General features: G+C 33.6%; 1 protein-coding gene across 1 annotated transcript in view; it reads left to right on the top strand.

Annotated features, from left to right (window-relative positions):
• Positions 1–21062, top strand: part of LOC133192687 (cardioacceleratory peptide receptor-like) — a 36778-nt gene that overhangs the window by 3490 nt on the left and 12226 nt on the right. The gene's annotated exons all lie outside the window — the stretch shown is intronic.

Below are 21062 nucleotides of genomic sequence, written 5' to 3'. Positions count from 1 at the left end.
ATATTAGCCATGTTGATGTTCATTTCTATTGCAGCATAATTACATTATATATATATACCTTTTTACTGGCTCTGATGACAATGTCAAGTTGTAAATTTTGAATTTACCGGGTGGCAGTAAATACAAAATTTACAACATGACAACCGTTGTAAATTTTGTTTTTACTGCCACCAGGTAAATTCAAAATGTACAACACTACAACAATACGAAATTCACAACAACATTCTTCCTTGGCTCAACCGAAGTCGAAGGGCATTTGGTTACCGTCACAAATAAATGAGCGAAATCAAGACGTGTATATACTTATAGATGTGTAGATCAGAAAAAAAATAGTAAATAAATCTTCCTTTTACTTTCAAGAAAAAAATATTTCGAGGTATAATAGTTTCTTATAAGCGAAGCTGTTTTATTGCCTGTGTCAGTTTTCGCAGGTTTCATTTGCAATTTCAGCTGTAAATTGCGCAACCAGCCATCAATCAACATGACTTTTGGGCTTAACTTATTGGGAAGTGTCACAAGAGCGCAATTCTTATATCAATTATCCACTAACTGCTCATTTTACAATCCAAGAATAAAAAAAATCCATCTAAATGTGTCTGTCAGGTCATTATTCTGTCATTAGCCTTTAAGGTTTCTTTGAAATAACCATGCACTGCGGATTCCTAGTACTGTTAATCGCAGGAAGAGATACTGCTAGTACAAAAATATTTAAATTCAGAACGTGAATAGCATATCATATTCTTTTGAGACACTTTTGTGTTTTAGTTATATATCTATTCGCTTGTAATTTTGTATTTAAATATTTCAATTCTATTTTTCTTTCTTTCTGGGGGGGGGGGAGAATATTTATTTCAGTCCATTAAAGAGATGACCCAAGATTAAACAAACGTGTTTGTTTTACCGTGTAATTGCAGAGAAATTTAGATGAGTAATTTTTAAGCTCTTAAGTCAAGGTTTTGCCAAAAATAGAATGCTAAAAAAACTGTTTGTTTCAAATTCATTGCTTAATTAGTCTTTATTTTGATCGACTTTCGTAATTTTGAAAAAAAATCTCTTTAATGGACATTTCTCTTTGACCATAGACCTAAGGCTATGCTTTGACTAAATACCGATACACAACCAACAATGACAAATAATTTTCGAACGGATTACTGATGGAACGAACTGATTTTTAGTTATATATAACTGTGTTCGTGTGGATTTGTCTCTGAGTCACCGATCCAAGACCCACTCACCCCTTAGCAACGTATTTAAAAGGGGGGGGGGGGGCGGGAAAAACACGTAAATTGTCCGGACCCCAAAATCCTATTTCGTAGAGTGGGGGAGCAAGGGGTTGGACCTTTCTCTTACTCTCTGGTATTTTTTTTCTTCACAATCCTGGAATTTGCCATTTCTGATCTTACAGCAACAAGGAAGGGAGGGGCAGCATCTAAATGAAAATTTACTATAGCAAAAGGCTATACCCAGTCCCCCCTCCACGCGTTCTACGGGCCTGGCACTCACAGTGCTCTAGTACAAAAAAAGCTTAACCGATGCCTCAGATTCGAGCAAAAAAAAAAAATCAAAATTTTTTTTAAAAAGTTATGCGACACAGAACATAAAAAGAAAGTCGACAGTAGATAAATGTTAAAAAATAAAATTAATGTAGCATAGCGCTAAAATCTGGGGTAATAATGTTCCTACTATGACTGTAGACTCTGTTTCTAAAATAAACGTGATGACTTCAACTTTTTTTAATGTCAACTTCCCTTACTTATCTAGCAATATACTCTTATCACCTGCATATGGGGTTTATATATCCAAGCTGATTTGATACGCAAGAGCATGCTCCACGTGCGAACAATTTATAAAAACGAGGCAAGCTATTGACTAACAAGTTGATGAAACAAGGATATCAACAGTCTCGTTTTAAGTCATCATTTATCAAGTTCTATGGTCGATACAATGGCCTTGTCGGCAAATACAATCTATCATTAAGTCGAATGCTGACTGACATTTTTCATACTAATTGATAGGTCATTATTTAAACATTGAATTGACTACGGATTTTTCCGTTTCTCATGATCATGACAAGGTGCACACGGCGGGTGTGACCGGTCGGCAAGGGATGCTCTCTCCTCCATGGCACCTGATTCCACTTCTGATGTTTTATAGAGGTCTGTGTTTGCTCTGCTCCCAATTTCTATTGTTTGAATGGACTTTTTGGGCTTGATTACAATTCGTTATCTCCATATATTTCATTGATATAAAAGGAAAACAACACAAAAGAACAGATATAAAAATGTACATAGATTGAGACAAGTATCTATCAATTGTTTCAATCGACATGTCCCTTTTCCAGTGATGTTGTAAGTTTTCTCTTCGTTCAGACTTTTATCTACAAGATTTTCAAAAAATAAAAAAATTAGTCGAAGGTATATCTTTAAAGACAGTCAAACTAAAATCGAGGTCAAAACCATCAAGATAGGAACACTTCAATTCGAATCCTTTCCAAGAATTCATTTACTTAGAAGTAAAGAATTCTAGGAAACATCAGCCTGAACAAAACCGACAATTCACCTGTATAGACAAGCTAAATTTGGTTGAGGTATACTAAATTTTACATCACGTAATTTTGAAACACCTTTCAGAAGTTAATTGTTTAAATTAACTCCCGCATCTGTATTTACAGAGCTTAAGATTTACATTTATTCAATCATTTCAACTTGTTAACAATCTCTGAAAAATGTTTACATGACTTTTTAAAATAACTTTTTGCCATCACTTACACCAACATTTGGATGTGAAATTTCACAAATCTCAGGAAATTTTGGTTTAATCGTGTAATAGATTCAAAAGTTATATTTGAGAGATCCAAAAATCCCGATATTACAAGTTAAGTGGAACGCCTTGATTAACCGTTAAATCTTATGGCTCGAATCGTGCAGAAATGTTCAGAAGTGTCTGATAATTTTGCTGTATGTAAGTTTTCCTTATCAAAAAATAAGGGCTACATATACATGTTCTGCTCAATGACAATTTTCTTGGTCTTCTTAATATACTTTTGTATTTATACAATGTTCAAAGTACAAAGATATTTTTTATCTATGTCAGTATCTATCTTAATTACTCTAGAAGCAATTCTTTGCTTATTATTACTTTTTGCAATCTATTTGATCATAATGACAAAAGCATTCTTTCTTCTGATCTGAATACTATTTCTCCCACACATCACACTTTCTCGACATAAAGACACACTGGAACTCAGGAAAGTGTGTCTTAATTTGTAAGGTAATCTACAAAGAAACTGTTTTTATTTAAGTTGTTTATTCTTCATGGTTAATGATATATTTCATCCGTACCTAATGGAGTCAACAACGAAATCATGGTTAAGGCTCACACGTGACAAAGAGTGGAGTAAATGACAAAATTTCTTATTAGTTTTATATCTGAAGTATTCCTTAGGCTTAAATGTTTTAATGCTTAAAAAAAGAATATACATTGTATACGATACACACTGATACAAGCTTAAGTTAATTTCATTAACATGCTATTCTGATAACACTTTAGGGTCATTTACATGTCTTAATTTTTACAAACTCTGAGGTTTCTAATCTTTAAAACAGATTGTAGCCAAGAGATTTTCTCCATGGTAAGACCCTTCGCCCTAGTTATAATACTGGTAACATCTCCCCGACAGAAAGACTTCATAGTGACTACCCTCTAATGCATGGCTTTTTCCTGTGTGACCTCAGTCCAAGGAAGAAAATGATTATAGAGCGACTCTTTCCTTGAAAGATGAAAGAAGAATCATTTCACCCTTTTGTCCACTGTACCCCAACTGACAAAAGTATTGACACCCAGACCTACATACCGTCCTTGAAAAGTCTCTCTATAAGAGGACAATAGCTACTATCATGTAACAAATGGCCTTTCTGGGAATGACTTCACGATATATACTACCTTCTCTCCTCCCCTGAGGTCAATAAATACTAGAAACCTTTATATCTTTTATTAGTCCCCGACTTAACTGAAAGGGACTGTAGTTTTTCTGTCCATCTGTCTGTCAGTCAGTCCCACATGATGTTTCGGATTCTATTCCCGTGGATAAATGTTGGTATGAAAAAGGTGAAGATAACGAACAGTGTGCAAACAATACAGATCTGTGAACAGAGAGTAAAACACCGACCACTGGGAATTCCAGAGGAACAGGTGCTGTCAAGGAAAAGTAATCATTCCCTGACGACCTAACATAGCCGCCGTGAGCCCTGTGTATTGATCGGGAGCCCTGTGTATTGATCAGGAGCCCTGTGTATTGATCGGGAGCCCTGTGTATTGATCATGAATTCTGTGTATTGATCGTGAGCCCTGTGTATTGATCGGGAGCCCTGTGTATTGATCGTGAGCCCTGTGTATTGATCGGGAGCCCTGTGTATTGATCGGATAGACGGAATAATCCGTAGTCACAGAGTTTAGTATAAAAACAAAGACCAAACAATGGATATAAAATATGTCCGTCAAAATACGAGCCAATGATAGGTTGTATTTGCTAACAAGGTCATTTTAATGACCATATAATATACAAAATGCTGACTTTAAACGGGGTTTATAGAATCCCTGAAACATCGCGTTATTTGCCAATAGTCTGCCTCGGTTTAAAAATTGGTCGTACTCAGAGCTTGCTTTTGATTTTCAAATAACACCATATGCAGATGATTGTGAAATATTACTACATAAATAAAGGAAGTTGATGATGGAAAAGCTGAATGTTGGTCTACCTTGGCGAAATCTTTTCGTTCCGCTTCGATGATTTTTGAGGGTATTTTTTGCTTTTTTGCTTTTTTTTGGTGGATTTTTTGAGGAATTAGACTTCGTGCTTATGCAATAGTCTCATAATGTTTGTTACTATCTTGTAAATGCTTATCCATCTTTGAAGTTTTGAACTCTCAAGTAACAGCTGTATCTCGGTAAACAAAAGTTACATACACATGTATATATTTTGCAAGTAAAAATCAAGAGAATGAACCCCTAAATTAAAAACAAATTCTGAACAATTCTTGGGAATCAAAACTTGTTTTGCAAGAAAAATACTCCTTCAGTACGAAAAGGCCCACGTCTTATTTTGATCTTTGATAGTCTTTGATTCGTATATCTAATGTAACATCATTCAATTCCAGGATCTTTACTCATCTGAAACACGTCCAACTCGAAATTACAGTTTTTGGCCTATTTTAAGATTCTTCATACATATTAATGTTGATAATGACGTTAGCTCATTGTAAAAGGTTTCAGCTCGTTGTCAGATTCATGATTAAGATATTCGATAGTACTAAGTATAATAATAGAAATGACAAATATGATTGATTAGAACATTGTCTGTGGAGAGAAGTAGTCTGATTTATTTTACCCTTACGATTTAAAAGTAAGAAATTGTTCCCATTCACCCAAGCAGTGAACGATTCCTATGGAGGGTATTTCATTTCTGATTACCGTTAACAACTTCTTTTTTTCAATACAAATGACAATCATGGAATAGACAACCAGGGAATTGTTCCATTCATTCTGTGAAACTGCCAGACATTTACAGAAATCACTTCACAATCTAATTAAAAGTTCCTGTTTAATCATAATGTATAACCGAAAATAAAATTCTGATATGGAATATCCAATGCAATTTACATGGGATTGTTTCGCTACCAATCAAATTTATTACCAAGAATGATTTTCCTTTTAAAAGTATAACACAGAATAAAAATCAAAGAACGCATTTTGCTGGAAATTAAATAGATGTATTTTATGCACATTATCAATACACTGCGTGAGATGATTTGTACGTTCTCCAGGTTAAACAATAAAAATTCAGTCATAAAAACGTCAATTTCTATGAAAAACAGATTAATTTCATACATTTCTAAAGTCATTCTATATACAAATTGGTAAATAAAGCATTTTTCATTATAAATTGCATTGGTTTTCAGTGCTTTTGTGATATGTTTTATGAAAAAGTCAATGTAAATTACATTTTGCTAAATGTGTTTCCGTCTAGAATAAGTTTTTAGAGAAATGAAATGACAATGGATTTTTCCATCTTTTAAAATGAAATATATGCTTCACGTTTGTGTCTGAGTGTTATCCCAAATGACCCTCGTGACTCCATTAAACATGATTGCATATGTATGAGCAATAAGAATGTATCAAAGAGTTCTCCTGAACGCAGAGACTTTCACAGGAAATGAGATGGTCAGGTTTTTGTTGAACACAAGAATGATTGTTCTGTAATTAAATGTCACCAATAATTTACCCCGGTGAAGCAGAAATAATTGTTTGAAATTACTTCGTTATTTGCAACTCAAAAATAAATATAATATTGAATTATGAAAAAATACCATTATAGAAAGATTTCAAAAGATTTTTGATTCCACTAGGTAAACTTGTCGCCCGTGTGGCGTATTGGTTAGATAGTTTGCTCTACAGTCGCGGTTTAAGGAGTTGATCCTTACGTCGCGGGTTCGAATCCCACTGCTGGACGTGAAGACCAGTTTTTCGGATGAGACTGTATAAACCGCGAGGTTCCGTGTCGCAGTAGGTGCTGACAAAGATCCCTCACTGCTCAATGGCCCTAAGTGCTGAGTATAGGTCTAAATTTGCAGCCCCCCACCGACAAGTGGTAGCATCTCCATATGAGTGAAAATTTCTCGAGAGGGACGTTAAACAACAAACAAACAAAACTAGGTAAACAAAGTTTACCATGATGACAAGAGAACGGAGAAAATTGACTTCTCATGCACGATTAAGGATCTTAGACTCGTAATACTATTTCATTGAAATGGTTAAATTCTTTAAGTAATTTTCTTAGATGATCATATAGATACCCTTGATAACGAAAAAATACGAACACTTATCATCCTCAGGTATAAATAATCAGTAAGTTACAGCTTGATATAAAAGTCATGTTTTAACTTACAGTGCGATTTCAGGGGTAGATAATTACATTTTAAGCTTACAAACCGTTTTGCTCCACTAACTTTGGCAATGTGTACAGATAGAATACACCTTTTCCTCTCACTGATAAAATTTATCTTTATATCTTGTTTTAGAATGCATATTAGAATCTTCAAACTAAAATTTTATCCATTTCCTTGTCCACAAACCTGCTGATTACTAATTCACTTTCAATTAATATCCTCGATGATAAATTGTTATTCGAGAGATAAGAGAGGAGTCTTTTTGGAAAACAAACAAGAGGCCCATAAGCCACGACGCTAACCCGAGTCACATTCTCTTTTCTGATAAATGAACATGAAATGAAATTAGTATAGACATAGCCTTAATGCACCAGTTTAAAGCAACTCTAATATAATTTTATTTTTGACACGAAATTTTTAAATTTTACCTTTATTGTTTACAAGTTTGAATTTTAGATAGGCTAAATCGTTGACCTTCACAGATGAACATCTTTTTTAAAGTTAGTTTCAATACAGTTATAAACTTTCAAAATCATTCAACAGAGATTGTCTGTTGAACAGTTATCAAAACTACAGAATGAAAATATGAAGATAACGAACAGTATTCAATCTCGAAAGTGCAATGAAACGATGAAACTTGGAGCAGAGCAAACACGGACCTCAAAATTTAGAGGTGGGATCAGGTGCGATGGAGGAGTGAGCATTCCCTGCCGACCGGACACACCCGCCGTGTGCTCCTTGTCATGATCGGGAAACAAAAAACCGGAAAAATCCGTAGACATTTCAGTGTATAAATAATGGCCTAACAATTAGTATGAAAAACGTCAGTCATGATTTGACTCAATGACAGGTTGTATGTGCTGACAAAGTCATTGTATCGACCGAAAAACTTGCGAAAAGATGACTTCAAACGAGACTGTTGATATCCTTGTTTCGTCAACTTGTTTGTCAATAGCTTGCCTCGTTTTAGAAATTGTTCATACGTAGAGCATGCTCCTGCGTATCGAATCAACTGAGAGACAAAAACCCCATATGCAGGTGAAAGGGTATATTGCTACATAAGTAAGGGAAGTTGACGATTGAAAAGTTGAAGTCATCACGTTTATCATAAAGCTTTGTTGTTAGGTTACCACTAACGTCCTTTTCTAGTAAAATATTTAAATATGAAACAGATGCGTCAGAATTTTTGGTATCTTTTATTTCAAGCCCACTGGGATATATCGAGTCGACATATGAATGAAAGTAACCATTGTTAATTGATAATATGTCGTCTATATATCGAAATGTCGAGTTGAAGGCCACAGCAACTGTTTTCTTCTTCTCATGTAGAAGTTTTTGAATAAATTCTGCTTCATATGAATGCAAAAAAAAATAATTTATCATTTTAAGAGTTTAATAATAAATGGAAAAATTGACTCTCACTTATGTAAGACCCTGAGACTAGGCACTTAAAGACTTTTGCAATTCTTAGACATACTCTTACCAGTACTTTAATTAACAGACATTTCTCTATGATCATGCTCTTTTTTCCTTTCTAAGTCGCCTCCCCTCTCTCTCCTTCTTCCTTTCTCTCTCTCTCTCCCTCTCTCAATTGTCACTATTATAATATTTTTTGTATTTTATTAATTATATTCATTAATGATATATTGTTGTAATGCCATATGTATGTGACAATTGGTATTAATAAAAAATAATAATAAATAAATAATAATAATAATTCTATTTTTATTCGATGTTGTGTATTGAAATTTATTTATATTATATTTCTACATATGAGACAAAAAGAAGCAGTAAGATTTTTAGAGGGGGGGGGGGGATTAGCTGTAGTTTTACAGGCAGGAATCCTTATTTTACTCTGATTTGGGTATCATGTTGTCAATTTTGAATTTCTTGGTCTGAAATAAACAAATAGAAATATCTTCAATTTTTTCACGTATTTTGGATAATTACATGTCATTATGTCACTCACTGTTCACACCACTGTAATTACTCTTCGTGTCATAAGGTTCATGAATTTACATATTTGATCTTAATTAAAAATTATTCTGGGAGATAAAGCAGGAACTCACGAGAATCAAATGCCAATATGTTTTCACTGAGAATCAATTATTAATAATGCGTAATTCATATTAACTGTATTTATCATTTTAATAGTTTTTGGCGTCCATCGCCCCTTAAAATGTTGCAAAACAACATCAAGATGAAATAGACACACAAGCAAAACATATAAACAAAACAGAAAAGGCACAATTCCACACAAACACAAGGACCCGACCCCCCCCCCCCCCCCGTAACGAATATCTAATACACAAGCAAAGGAAAATGTTAAAATAAAACAAAGTACAATTAGAAAAAAAAATAATCATTGCAAATTTTGAACAGACTAGGTTATCATTAAAACCTTGACGTAAAAATCTGCCCACAATTATAAAAAGACGACAGAATTCTAGTTCCTGTGAATTAATAGAAGAGATGTTACGCAAGTTTAACAGGAAATGTATTTAATTTAAAAGATTTTTAATCAGTGGTAAGTATTTTGACTTAATCAATATTATATAAGCTCTAGATAAGCACTTATTAAATCTGGAGCCCGGTTTTTTAATAAGTTAAATAACAATGTTTTACTACTATTCTCAGACAGTGTCTGCCTTTTTCATTAACCCTACCCAGGAGGTATATTATCGATAATTTATTAAATCTGGGAAATGCCATCTTAGATAGAAATGTTCGTAAGGCCTCTGTAAAGGCCTTAACTCGGAAGGTCGTAAGTTCAAATCTCGGCCGCGACTGACTTAGGTCGATAAAAATAATAGGTATCAATTGTTCCTTCGCCAAGCGATCGGCACTTCGAAGTGAAAGTTGCGGGTCCTTTGGATAAGACCTTAAAAACCGAGGCCCCGTGTCACGGCAGGCGTTGGAAAGATAAAGATCCCTCACTGCTCAATGGCCCTGAGTGCCGAGTAGAGGTCTAAATTTGAAACCCTTCACCGGTATATGGTGACGTCTTTATATGAGTATCTGACGTCTCTATATGAGTGAAAAAATCTCGAATGGGACGTAAAGCAACATACAATCAATCAATCGATCTGTTATGGAAACGCATATTAGCACATACATATTTAAATGCAAAATTTAATCTTTTGGTTTAAATTTAATAAAATAAGTACTCAGAATGTAAACTGCAGAAAGCTAATTAATTTCAACAAGATGTCCATGATTAAAATGGTGAAATGGGTCACGCTGGCCCTGCTGATCTTTGTCAGCGGATTTCAATAAGATTCTCCCCTCTTAAATTCCAAGAACAATTCTAACTCCTTATATTATGTAACAACCCTTAGCCCCAGTGGGTATTGATTTAACCGAACCTGAATCCACAAAATATTTCTCCAGGATGTATAATTAATAGCTCACCTGAGCCAAAGGCTCAAGTGAGCTTTTCTGATCATATTTTGTCCGGCGTCCGTCCATCTGTCCATCTGTAAATTTTTCACATTTTCGCCTTTTCAAGAATCACTGGGCCAATTTAAGCCAAACTTGCCGCAATGTAGCCTTGGGTAAAGGGAATTCAAGTTTGTTCAAAGAATGGCAACACTTTCTTCCAAGGAGAGATAACTACAAATTAGTGAAAAATAAAATGGCAACTTTTAACAATCTTCTTCTGAAGAACCCCTAGGCCAGAAAAGATTAAACTTATGTGGAAACATCCTCAGGTAGTGTAGATTCAAGTTGTTTCACATCATGACCCCTGGGGATAGGGTGGGGCCAAAATGAACGATCAAAGTTTTACATAAGAGTTCATAGGAAATTTTTTTAAAAATCTTCTTCTCAAGAATAGCAAAGCCATGATTGGTCAGATTTAATATACGGTAGAAGCATCCCCAGGTAGGGTAGATTCAAATTTATTCAAATCATGACCCCCCCCCTCCCCGGGTAGGGCGAGGCCACAATAGAAGATCAAACTTAAAGGGAAAAAATCTTTTAAAATCTAAAGTCATGATTAGTCAAAGAAATTTGGAAGCATCATGTCCCCCTACCCACCTTGAGGTAGGTTGGGACCACTTGTTTGTTTATTTAAAATTTCAATACTGAACTGATTTCTGCTTTTTCCTAGGTAAAATGTCCATCGGCCTCTTGTTATGCAATTATTTTTCGATAATTAACGCTTGGGAAATGCCATCTTACATGTACATGTATATGTGGATGGAATTTTGTTCATAAATCCTCTATTAAGGAAACATAAATTAGCACTTAAATACTTAAATTGAATGTTATATAAAAATTTTTTGGCTTAAATATGTACGCAAATAGAATGTAAAAAGTTATTAATATTTTAACAAGATATCCGTGATCAAAAATGCTGAAATAAATCACTGCTGTTCTTCATCATCAGATTTCAAAAAAAAAAATTCCCCTCTTAAACCCAGTCAACAATTTAAAGCCCATATTGTGGCCCTACCCTAGCCCCCTTGTGTATTGATTTAATCGAACCAGAATCCACACAACATTTTGATGATTCAAAATTAGTAATGACCAACATAACCTGGGTGTTCTAAGAGATGATTTTTTTTACACATGCGTTTTTAGAAATATAATACCAAATTTTTGGCCCACCTGAAAAGTCTATAATTTGGAAAAAAGAAACAAACTTGAATTCACACATATGAATAAGATTTAATGTAGCCTGATTTTTTTTTCTCAATTTCCTATATATTCCCATATATAAGTCTAATCCCTTATTGTGGTACCCGCATACCCCTGGGACCATGGTTTGAAAAAGAATGAAATTGCACCAAAGTTTGCATATTAATATGACTAAGCATAGCCCCTGTTCTTGCGAGGAAGATTTTAAACGATTTTTTTCCACTATATTCTTATTTAAAACCTTGGTCCCCTATTTTGGTCCAATCCTACTCCTAAGGACCGTGATTTGAACAAATTTAAAACTACACTTTCTCAGGAAACTTAAACAGAAGTTGAGCATCATTTGTGGTCCGATAGTTTTTGAGAAGAAGATTCTTAAGACAACCATTCCCTCTTTACCTTTTCTTGATTATCTCCTTAAGACAACCATTCCCTCTTTACCTTTTCTTGATTATCTTCTTAAGACAACCATTCCCTTGTTTCCTTTTCTTGATTATCTCCTTAAGACAACCATTCCCTTTTTACCTTTTCTTGATTATCTCCTTAAGACAACCATTCCCTTTTTATCTTTTCTTGATTATCTCCTTAAGACAACCATTCCCTCTTTACTTTTTCTTGATTATCTCCTTAAGACAACCATTCCCTCTTTACCTTTTCTTGATTATCTCCTTAAGACAACCATTCCCTTTTTACCTTTTCTTGATTATTTCCTTTAGACAACCATTCCCTTTTTCCTTTTCTTGATTATCTCCTTAAGACAACCATTCCCGTTTTACCTTTTCTTGATTATCTCCTTAAGACAACCATTCCCTTTTTACATTTTCTTGATTATCTCCTTTAGACAACCATTCCTTTTTTCCTTTTCTTGATTATCTCCTTAAGACAACCATTCCCTTTTTACCTTTTCTTGATTATCTCCTTAAGACAACCATTCCCTTTTTACCTTTTCTTGATTATCTCCTTAAGGTCAGACGAGACGTTCCTCAAATATGTGTTTTGTATATCTTCGTATTGCATGGAAAATATTCAAAATTATAATTACCTTCTGATTTCTAAACTGGTTTCTAATTGTCTTTTAAAACTTGAAACACTAAAAAATGTTATATTGGCAAATTAATTTTTTTCCAAAAGGATTTTATAGGAAACAACATCCTCTGGTATCTCACACAAATGCCTGGTAAGGTACCTCAATTTTTTGTGAGTAAACATGTTAAAGTAGCAATACTTCAATGACGAAATCTTAGAAAAAATTATATATTATTGAGGAACGTATCGTCTGTCCTTAAGACAACCATTCCCTTTTTCCTTTTCTTGATTATCTCCTTAAGACAACCATTCCCTTTTTACCTTTTCTTGATTATCTCCCTTTTCAAGAGGGTACATTTATGTTCTTCATTTCAACAAATTTGAATTCCGTCCATCCAAGAATGATCTGTTGCAAGCTTACCTTTTCTTGATTATCTCCTTAAGACAACCATTCCCTCTTTACCTTTTCTTGATTATCTCCTTAAGACAACCATTCCCTTTTTACCTTTTCTTGATTATCTCTTTAAGACAACCATTCCCTTTTTACCTTTTCTTGATTATCTCCTTAAGACAACCATTCCCTCTTTACCTTTTGTTGATTATCTCCTTAAGACAACCATTCCCTTTTTTCCTTTTCTTGATTATCTCCTTAAGACAATCATTCCCTTTTTACCTTTTGTTGATTATCTCCTTAAGACAACCATTCCCTTTTTACCTTTTCTTGATTATCTCCTTAAGACAACCATTCCCTTTTTCCATTTCTTGATTATCTCCTTAAGATAACCATTCCCTTTTTACCTTTTCTTGATTATCTCCCTTTTCAAGAGGGTACATTTATGTTCTTCATTTCAACAAATTTGAATTCCGTCCATCCAAGAATGCTCTGTTGCAAGCTTGATTGAAATTGATCCAGCGGAAAAGAAGTCGAATATATGAAAACAGACGGACGCTTGGACAAACGGTTCATAACAAGCGATAAAAAAAGCTCTTTTGAAGCTGAGGTTCAGGTGGGTTTAAAAGTGTTTACAATATTGCATATGTCAAAGTGATATACGAAATATTCGTAAAAAGCATTACACTTATAAAATAAGCTTGTGCAAGCAAAGGAGAAAAAATGCACATTAAATTCTAAAATTAATATTTTTTCTGAGTGACACCTAAACAGTGTTCTATGTCTCCGTTTTTCACTAAAGAACAATTGCAGCTGAAGATCTAGCCTTTCAATCCTAGGAAGACAAACGCCCCCATCTGAGACATTGTTTGTTGTAGCGTTGCTAGATCTTAATATCCTTGATTCTTTTTATACATTGTATCAATTTGTATTATCTTTTCTACATCGTTTTAGAAACAAAAATCTGAATTGATGAATCGGAAATAAGCTGTCAATCTTTGTAGTGGGAATGAAGAATTCATCAATACCGTTTTCTTTGTGCATTTTTTTTTTTTTTTTTTTTTTTTTTTTGTGAAATGGAAATACTTTTTTCCATGGACATAGGACAAAGTGGATGAAATAGAACATATATGTGTATCTTATATAGAATTAGATATCTACTGTTGATCTACTTTGGTCTATTTCAGGCATTTATAATGACGTTTCTAGTTCGTCATTGTATTAGTCCTTTTGTGCGATTTTAAATTGATTGTTTTGCAAACTGTGAATTTTAACTATTAAATGTCTGTCTATTAAGCAGAAAAAAAGAGAGAAAGGAACAAAATGTAACATCTATTTGAAAAACGTAGTTATGCATGTACATTCAAATTGCGTTCTGGTCAATGATGTGTCCTGCAGTTTAGACCAAGTATGTCACAGTGACCTCATTTTTACATTAAAATGACTATGGCCTTTCAAAATTATATCTTTGAAAAACCTTGGCATTCAGGTTTAGAAAACCCTAACCCTAGGGACAAGTGTCATCAATCCCCAATCGGCTAATAAAGGAACACAGCTGATAAGGCTATTGGAATTCCAACAGATTGTTGAAAGACCTGGTCTCAAAATAATTTTCATAATAGTAAATTGGCAGGTGATTTTTCACAAGGTAAAGACATTTCAAGGATCAAATTTTAATTGAAGAAGTGGTCGGCCATTTTGTCAAAAAGACTGGTCTTTCATTTATCGCGAAGAATGGCTGTATAAAGTGTTGAAGTCATACGCTTTGATGCTGTTGATTTTTGTAAATAAAAATTGTAATTTCAGATTTTTTACATTGATTTACACACTTCGCTGGTATGTCGTAGCACAGTGCGTCTGAAGTTTCTTATTCTTTTTGTGAGTAGTAAATATAGGCCCTCGGTACAATATATACTTGGTTCTAAAATATATCTTTCTTTGAGAGGAATTTTTAAAAAAAAAATCCTAATGTGTGTTCCTGACACACCGGTGCCAGTTCTGTACACTCTTTGTATATCTATACAAAAATGATTCAGAAACTGCACATTTTTACTCTTCTAAAATATTTGTCTCACGTATTTCTTCTATCTAGTATCTAGTACTTCACATTAATTTTATTGAACGATTACCAGTACAAACGACCAATATATTCTCAATATTTATAGTGTCAAATGCTCTTCTGCAGGCGAGATATGTGTAACTGAAGATCTACACCATCTTCTATGTGTTATTTTTCATCTACTTGTAAAAATAGAAAATCGATTATCAATAGTGCAGTGAACCACGATATTGTTATCTACATCACTTAGTAAGGGTTTATGGTCATTATGAAGAGCTCAAGTGGTCATTCTGCAGAAAAATTGTAGGAGTAATCATAATTGTGTGCTATGTATAAAAGAGCGGGGGCTATACTGACTCTAAACATAGGTAAAGCCAAGGCTTCTACTTCAATATTTATGCTAAATTGTTCTCTCAGCAATTTCTAACCAGAGGTTCGATTGAACTTTTTGATTTAAGAGTCCAGTATCGTCTGTCCATGTCCTCCTTGTTGCTGCCGCCCATAAACATAAAACTACCAGAACAACGGAACCATTTTCAACCAAGCCTGGCACAACTATGTCACGGGAGATGAGGCCTAACCCTATGAATAGGGAAAATAGTGATACTTTAAAAATATTCTCTAAATTTACATGCAGAACTACGAAAGCTTAAGAAAGTTTGCGAAAGTTTAAGAAAAATATGAAGACTGATTAGAATGCACAGGGTTATGATTTTTCAAATTAAGGCGCAAAAACGGTATATTTATATAATTCATATCAGCATTGTTAAAATTATTACTTTCAGCTTTTACTTTTTCTGGGGCCTGGGCTTCAGATGGCATTAATTTAATATCTGGCCGAATTACAAAGCACCAGTTTTAGTTTTAGATGCGTCGACAATTGTGTTAAGCTGTTGCGTTCTAGGTTTGTTTGGATGGTCTACTACGAATACTACACTCTACGTTCACACATAGGTAGATCAGGATTATACGATAATAATATCGAAGTTAACCTTGACATGTGACCTTGAAACTGCTAAATATACGTTTTTATGTTGTGGGTGACCTAGCATGTATACCATCTTTCGACTTCATTTAGAAATAGTACTGGCTTACTCTGCTTTCAACTCCAATATTGCACCGTTCCTTGTGGTCTGTTTGGGGTGATGATGTTATTGCTTGCAAAAGAAAAGTTTCTTGTAGCAATGTACGTAATGTCTGATAAACTTTTACTCATTGAAATCACCATTAATCAGTCATTTGTCTTGTTAATAAATACTTAGACTGACCATTTCTATGGCGACAGCAGAAAAATAGATGCGAAAAAGTTCCTCTATCTTGGTATCATACAATATATATATATATATTTATATATATATATATATATATATATATATATATATATATATATATATATATATATATATATATATATATATATATATATATATATATATATATCCATGGCAACGGCAACCATTCTGAAAATTCGAATGTTATATGCTTAAAAACATTTGATCAGTACCATTCCTGTGAAGTTTCATTAATATTGTTTAAGTCCTCTGCAAGAACACCTGAGGACAAATCTAGGTCGACCAATAACAATATGTCAACAAACTTCAGAGTGACATAAATATTTACACAATTACGATCTGTTAATATTGGATAAATAATGTACTGTTTTGTCTGCAGTCATTGTTTGTATAGTATGTTCATTGTTCAGAATATGCCTCAGCCATATGCTGAGCAACCTCTTTGAATGCTTCGCTTTTCTCTGTCATTGCTTGGCAAAAGTATAGCCCACCTATCATCATCAAATACAAAGATACATTTGCTCAAGATGAACGTCTACAAAGAAGTCTTTGCTATTGTAGACATTTGAATTCTGGCCTTTTTGTTAAAACAGCATTGGAGAGTTTTGTTTCCAACTCTCCGCAAAACACGTCAAGAATCGTTTAACTAGTTTGCTTGGACCTTCCACGAGCAGATCCTATGTTGACTTAATACAGTTTATGACCATATCAATATTGACATGGTGTTGATGTTACAAACAAGAAATGTCTGTTTCCAGACAGAACCTTTTTCCTCTCCTCCAGCGTTAATACTATCTGAACTCGAGATTTCTGAATCGTCAGTGTGTTTGCCTTTGCCCCTTTAATTCATATGTAATATTTCTAATACAGTTTTCCTGTTGAGATAGATTTACAAGACGAGGTCGATACATGTAGCTCAAGCTTTGACCAGTCCCGTATCTTTCATTTAATAAAAATCAACTAATGCACTCTAAATGAATCTGAGACGAAAACCTTCCTAATGACCTCACTTATTTTCTTTCATGTATATTTCGCGTTTTATTAGTGTATTCAGATTAAATAGCATGTCAATTTTTTTCCCTCTCAACTGGAATATTCTAGGTTGTGTCAAGCGCAATATACTCGTAGTTCTTGAAATTCAAATTTGTTTTCGATTATGCTGTATCGAAGTGGGGAATCTTAAAGATTTGGTTTTGATTTGATGTTTTGCTTAATTTTTTTTTAAGTCATTAACTTGATTGACAGTAGCGAGTTTTAACAAGAGTCTTTCGCTGATTTCAAGGTGAAGGTTTTTATCATGCCATCGCCTGCCTTTCAGGACCAGAAAAATAACTTGTACTTAGAGTACACGTCGTCGTAGAAGACGGATTTTGAATGCAATTTGTAGGAAGAATATCAGGACCTGACTTTAGAAACACATACACGCTACTGCGCGGATTCTTCTAAATGAACGAAAGGCTTAGCATTTTCCACGCCCTATTACATCAATATTAAAAAGTTATAACCGGATACTTTAATAGGAATATCTTTTTTTTTATTTCTTGACCTTAGAAATATTCTATATTCTGAATTGTTTATCAATCGTTTCAAGTACATGCTTTTTCTTGGATTTGCTTACCTATGTATTTCGTAAGATGCCACTTACAAAACAATAACATCTTCTAAACCCCACTCAATCTTCTGCATGCAGCTGTTTAGAGGTACTTGAACAAATAGTTCTTTGAACATAAGCACAAATTAGTAGGGTAATAGCTACAGTAAAGAAACACTAGAATATCACTCATAGAATTCTACAAAGGAAAAAACGCTTATTTTTATCGGAACAATTAGAAATTGCAAATTTTTTTATTCGTAACACAAACCTTTTTTAAAAAATAAAATAATTTGAAAGGAAACCTGATTAATAAAGCTTTTGTTGACAGTTAATTACAGTACCTTTCGTTGAAATTGACAACGTTGAGAACTTACTGCGATATAAAGTGCACTGAACAATTTTTTTTATCAGAGTAATTAAGAAAAAGAGTTGTTTTTACCAAATACCATTTATCTATTTTTTTTTCAATATACTACTCCTTCAAAGGCTTTTCCGTAATTCAAATAAAATTTGTTATCATTTGAATCTATAGTTCGTGAGGTATATCTTATGTTACGGGATAAAAGAATGATGTGGTTTTAAAATATTTCATTCATTAAACATGAATTGGATCGAACAGCAGGCATAAGTGCCTATAATCGTTCTCTCCAAAGAATGATTATTTAACCTCATGTGCAAATGCTTTCTCTACAGTCTTATCTAATCTGAAGAGCTTATGGCATACACAAACTACACCCGAATAAATGATATTGAACTAATTGAACTTTGCTGGCACGATCGTGTAATATAATTTTTTTTACCTATACACTAATGCTACACCAAAATTTATTTGAATATACTGTTCTGAATATATATAATAGGAAGTTCAATAGAGTAATATTAAGAGATCTTTTTTTCTTAGGATAACTGATTACAAACAAGTGAAGCTACAGTCTCATCAGAGACGTCTGGTCAAAGACCAGAAGAGCTATAGTAAGGTGTCCGTCGTCCGTCCGTCTGGTTGTCTTTTATCATTTTTTTTTTCAAAAATGTTACGTTTCTTACAGTTTTGGTCAGATTTTGATATAACTTACAAAAGTAGATTAAACTAAGATGCATAATATTCTTATATAGGATTTTTAATTTTCAATGAATGTTGTTATAGTGTACCAGGGTTATAAAAAATATGAGTGGGTTTTTTGTTGTTTTTTTTTTTTTTGGTGAAAGTCTTTCAAAACGCCACTCCTCTGTCTGATTGTAGTTAAAATTACCATACAAATAGATTCGATATAAGTCAAGGATCATTATTCTATGTATGGCTTTTCCAGTTTTAGCTTGAAGTTTCTTCTCTCTCTTCCTTTGTTGAATGTATAAACTAATAGAGCTACAACACGGGTACTTGATTATTGTACATTTTAAGACTCTAGACGAGATACAGGGATTTCTGGTTGCGGTAACATATGTAGGATAAAACCAGAGACTTCCAAGTTTTCCATTCTAAGGTCTCTGGTTTTATCGTACACTACAACCCTAACCGGAAGTTCCTGTATCTCGTCTAGAGTCTTAAAATGTATCGAGGAAATTTTCAAGGAAATAAATTTTGAGTGGTTAACACTAAAGAGGATCGATTAGAGTCATCTGAAACGATTTATTTGACAAGAAAAAAGTATGTCGAAGGGAACAATGTCATTCTGAAGTAAGTTAATGATTGATATGTTAACAAAATACGAGCTTGAAGCGGGGATGCTTGAAATTGAGTTAGGTACATTGTGGAAAGAAAAGAAGGCTGTGACCCCATATACAAGTGTCTGTGAGCTATATTTTGGTTTTTGTTGTGCAATAAAAACATAGTATTGACAAAATACTTTTTAGCTTAGCAGTTATTGTTTTTCTTTGAAACAACCTTTTATTTATAACATGAGGCCCAATTTATCGTGTGTCTCAATTTTTTTGCTTTGAAAGATAGAGATTCGATTTTTTTATCGTATGCCCAAACCGTCTACCTCTAATTTTACTCTGTATGCATGCACTTTTTTTTTCTTTTGGTAAACCCTCTTATCAAATAAAAAATAGCTCACATGAATCTACAACCTGCTCTAATTAATTGAGAACGGCTTCTGATATAACTTGATAAACTAGATGCGATTTTTCCGCTAGGATTCTTTATCACAGATTTTTTTTTTTCGTGAATGAACTTTTGTCAGAGTTAACCTGAAGGAATGTTTTACAGATTTCTGTCCTTGGATATCATCGATTTTTAGAATAATTATTTTTATTTAACGGACCTCATTTGACTAGAAACCTTAAAATGAGGAAAGAAGATTTTGGTGACTTTACAATTTTTTTTCAACTATACATTTCGTCATGAGAAAAAAAGGTTAATTGAAAAAAAAAGCCAAATAATAATATGTAGATTTTAGATAAATGAAATGTGAAGATAACAAACATTGATTATTCTCAAAAATCCATTTAAATAATACAAATTATGAACAAACAACATGGATATCTGATAACAGAGGTGCGATTAGGTGCAGGGGAGGAGTAAGCATCCCTTGTTGTTCCGTCACACCCGTCGTGTGCTCCTTGTCATGACTGGGTAACGGAAAAATCCAGTGTGAAAATAATTTCCTAATAATTTGAAGTCAGACAACATTCGACTTAACGACAGATTGTATTTGCAAACAAGTTGATTGTATCGACCAAATCATAGCAAAATGGTATTCTTGTGAAGCAGAATTTATTCGAAAGCAAGATGAAAACTTGCTGTGGGTTTTAATTCAACATTTCGGTATATCGACGAAGTTTTATCAATTAACAATAGTTATTTTCATTCATATGTCATTTTGATATATTCCAGTGAATTCAAAATAAAAGAAACCACAGAGTCTGCCATATCTGTTTCATACTTGGATGTTTTACTGACTATAGATATTAAAGGCTAACGAACAACTATAAATTATACAACAAACAGGGATGACTTCAGCTTTTCCATCGTCAACTCTCTCTATTTAATAACTTTCCACTATTATCTGCACATGGTGTTTATGTCTCCCAGCTGATTCGGTATTCAACGGCATGTTCTAATTACGATCAATATTGAGGCAGGCTACTGAAAGATAAGTTGATTTTACAGGGT

Source organism: Saccostrea echinata, unplaced genomic scaffold, assembly GCF_033153115.1.
Source record: "Saccostrea echinata isolate AGI-Se365-2 ecotype Australia unplaced genomic scaffold, CSIRO_AGI_Sech_v1 ptg000025l, whole genome shotgun sequence".
NCBI lineage: Eukaryota > Metazoa > Mollusca > Bivalvia > Ostreida > Ostreidae > Saccostrea > Saccostrea echinata.
Note: the sequence above shows the minus strand (reverse complement) of the source record. Positions and strands in the feature narration are given on the sequence as shown.